We start from the raw sequence: 4273 nt of genomic DNA, 5'->3' as shown, positions 1-4273 counted from the left end.
TGCAAAGAACATTGGGTCCAGACCAGGTCAAGGATGGTGTTTGGCCCCGAGCAAGTAGTCGTGTCAATTGTGGAATTAGAACATTGCTCTAAAGCAAACACACTAGTCCAAGTGCAGGAGACTGGACTAGAATACAAAGCTAAGGAAGTTTTCCTATCTTACAAAGCCATGCCTCCATCAGAGTCAGGAGTTTGCTTAGGTGAATTGCTTTTCAAGCAAAGATGAGGATCAAATTATTAAAAAACAGTGGCAGACATGGTTGAGACTTTAGCAATAGCAAGATGTAATAAGATGACTGGGAAGTTAAGGAAAATGTATGCAGATGTGTGGAATACATACTGAACCACTTAGCTGAATGCCAATTTCTTCTTGATCTAGTGCAATTAACTATTACAGATCTTGAGAAAAAAAAGTCAAAAATTAGAAAGAATAGAATGAATCCTATTATTTACAAGTAAATTCTTCAGGACAAAGCAAGATAAGATATACCAGGTAGGGAGTTTAAAAAAAAATCATCACCAAAAAGCATGTAAAAGTCTGTATTCATATGGATCTTGTTGGAGACTTAGGGTCTTAACCAAGATTTGGGATCCTGACCTCAAGCAACTTCAAGGCTAAGAAGGCATCATCAAGGGCATAGCAACAAATAAACATAAATTGCATGTACATGGGTATTTAACTTTTTGATTGCCCCTAGTAGAAGTGCATCTTATTTCTCCTCTTACTCATATATCACTCTGTTGCTCATTCCTGAGAGATTACCTTGGTGAGATCACTCAGCTTGCCCCTTACAGTATGACTATCCTACCCCCCCCCCCCACACACACACAGAGGAAAAAAACACCTTGGACAAACAGTACATGAAGTAAAACCTTTAATAAATTAGATGATTTTATAACCTGAAACAGACACCAATAATGTGAATCACCTTAGAGGAAGCACTATTGTATATAAATAAAGTAGAAGTCACTATAGTGTATAAATGGGTATAGAAGGGAGACGAGGAGAGAAGGTAGAAAAAGTGTCTGAAAGAGGAGCAGTAACATTAGAATCAAAGGAATCTAACAGTAAGTCTAGCATGTTTTCTCTGTTCTATTTTCCTGAGGGTACCTTCTCTACATCAGTCTGTGTCTTGAGGTTTTAGTCTTTTTCTCTTCATCATAAACACTTAGGTGAAGGAAAACTCAACCTACCTCATATTTATGTAACTTGCCTAACTTCATCCTGATCCATGGGCCCCAGCACTCCTTAATGAAGCAGTGATTTTCAACCATGGCTCCTCAAGGAAGCACATGGGGAGATGTTATATCTGCCTATGCCTGGTCCCAGTACAACAGAGTCTCCGTTAATTGAGTGCGGCCCAGGGATTGGTATTTTCTAAAAAGCTCTCTAGGTACATCTAGTGGACAGCCAGGGTTGTAAACCAGTGTCAACGCATTTGTTCTAAAATTTTATGTGCAGAAATAATTCTCTGGGAAACTTGTTAAAAATGTAGATTTCTGAGCCACAGAATTTCACATTGAGTAGGTCTGAGAAGGGGCCTGGGACTTCACATTTTTAATAAGCACCCAAGGGATACAGATGCAGATAATTCAGGAGCCCATTTTGAGACCTCCTGCATTAACACTGTTGTCTATTTCACATGCTCCCAAAGCTCTAGTTTTCACTACATGGTGTATGAAATGTGACTGTAAAGCAAATGTAATCCATAAGCCCTACTGAAAAATCCTGCCTTGTTGCCATGTCTGAGTAAGTGGATTTTGTGATTGTCTTAGCTGTTGACCATTTAGAAACTTGGGGAATTTTCTACCCTACCCATATTCCTGTTGTTTAAGAAAAGGTTCTCAGAAGGGAAATTTCGTTGATTGGAAGAAAGTGTCTTAGAAGTGAAAATCCAATATTTGTAGTAGTCTTCTATCGCTGCTTAACAAATTACCAAACATTTAGTGGCTTAAAAACAACGTTATTAATATCTCACAGTTTTCATGATTCAGGAATCTTGATATGGCCCGAACTATGTTAGAAGATCTCTGATCTTAGTGAAAGGATCAGAGATCTCAGGATCTCACAGGGCTGTGTGTGTGTTGGCCAGGCTGTGTTCATTTCTTGGGGATACAAGCTATGATATTGTGATTTATAATACATATATATTTCGTCTTTGTCCATGTCTACTGTTCCTGGGATAGAACTCCTAAACCTTTGGAATTTCCTAAGTGATGAGAGTCATAAAGGTATTTGTTATGTTAATAAGGTGAATTTTAGAAAGCATCTAAGAAGGAAGCTGGTTACCAGGAGAACCAACAATGTGATTAGAGAGTTTGAATTTTCAATCCCATCCCCCTGACCTCCTGGAGAGGGCCTGGAGATTGAGTTCAGTCACCACTTGCCAATGGTTTACTCAGTCATGCCTATGTAATGAAGCCTCAATAGAAACCCAAAAGGATGGACAGGGTTCAGAGAGCTTCTGGGTTGGTGAGCACGGAGATTTGGGGAGAGTGGTGCCTTTGGAGAGGGCATGGAAGCTGTGTGTGTTTTCCCCATACCTTGCCCTGTGCTTCTCTTCCATCTGGCTGTTCCTGGGCTTTATCTGTTTATAATAAACTGGTAATCTAGAAAGCCAAATGTGTCTCTGAGTTCTGTGAGCCACTCTAGCAAATTAGTCAAACTTAAGGAAGGGGTCATGGCAACCTCTAATTTATAGCCAGTTGATCAGAAGCACAGATGACACCCTGGACTTGTGATTGGCATCTGAAGTGGGGGCAGTCTTGTGGGACTGAGCCCTTAACCTGTGGAATCTGATGCTCTCTCCCAATAGGTAGTGTCAGAATTGAGTTGAATTGTAGGACACCCATCTGGTGTTGCTTGGTAGTGAGGGAAATCCCCGCCACATGTTGAAATTGGTACAAGAATCATTTTCCGAGCTCATGTGATTGTAGGCAGAAAGCTGTAGCTTGCAATTATAGGACTGAGATCCCCACTTTCTTGCTGCCCATCTACCAGAGGCCACTCTCAGCTCCCAAAGGACCCCGTAGCAGTTCCTTGTCACTTTGGCCTTTCAGAGGTCCCCTCACAACATGGCAGCCTATTTCTTGAAAGCCAGCAGGAAAATACCTCATTCCGATGGGCTAAGACACAGTCTTATATAAAGTAATGTTAACACCTTTGCCACCATATAGCATAACCTAATGAAGGGAGTCCTTTGCTATACTCTGTTAGCTAGAAGAAAGTCATAAGTTCTGCTGGCTCTCAAGGGGAGGAGATTATACAAAGGCTTGATCCATTGGGGGACATCTTAGAATTCTTCATATGACAATGACTAAATAAGGAAACATCCTAAGCATCACCTATGTCTCAGAAGGAAACGTGGTAAATGGAAAACAAAATCAAGAGAAAGATTTTGAGCAATTTCATTACCACAGAAAAACTAAAGAGTAGGAGGAGAAAAATTCCTCAAAATAAATTTCAAAATGTGTTATTCAAAAAGCCAAGTAAGTTGTAGCTGGATGAAAATATTAAAAATGTATACAGTCTCTGATGTGGCAATTGTTGTCCCTGGGGATTTTTTGGATTATATTAGCTTGGTGCAAAAGTAATTGCAGTTTTTGCAATTATTTTTAACCTTTTAAACTGCAGTTGCTTTTGCACCAGCCTAATACTTAAAGAGAAGATGTTAATATACTCTATTTACATTTTATAATGTTGGAAGATGACCAACTGGGTGAGAACTAAAACAAATTCCCTTTGATGATCTGTAGTAGTGATGTTTTTGATTTCATAAATACTTACATTTCAGGAAAACAAATTTTACTTTATGTAAAAATAAATATATATGTCATGATTTAAAACAGTAAGTGTTAAAAACTGCACTTGATTTCTGAGGAATGTTTTTCTGCTTCACTGACTTTCAGAGGATGGGTCACTAATAATAATAACTAGGATGGACCCAGCCTTGAGTCCTGTCCCGTTCAGCAACACCAATGTTTTCGTACCTGATCTCCAGATTTTATGGAATAAGATGATTGAGCCAATGACTCTCTGCTATTGTCTAGATAATGCACATATTGGAAAGATAATATTAAGTTTGAAAGTATGTTATGTAAAAATTGAATCCCCATGCTCTGACTTGAAACACAGAATGCCAACCACTCAGGTCGTGGTGGTAGGGTGGCTGACACCTTTGCAATTAATTAGGCTTTGGTTAATCCTAAATAACTTAAGGTTAGTCATGTAATTGTATAATTAAGGTTTCTGACATTATCACCTGGCGTCCCCT

Source organism: Rhinolophus sinicus, chromosome 18, assembly GCF_057876585.1.
Source record: "Rhinolophus sinicus isolate RSI-liver-muscle chromosome 18, RSI-T2T, whole genome shotgun sequence".
NCBI classification, from domain to species: Eukaryota; Metazoa; Chordata; class Mammalia; order Chiroptera; family Rhinolophidae; genus Rhinolophus; species Rhinolophus sinicus.
Note: the sequence above shows the minus strand (reverse complement) of the source record.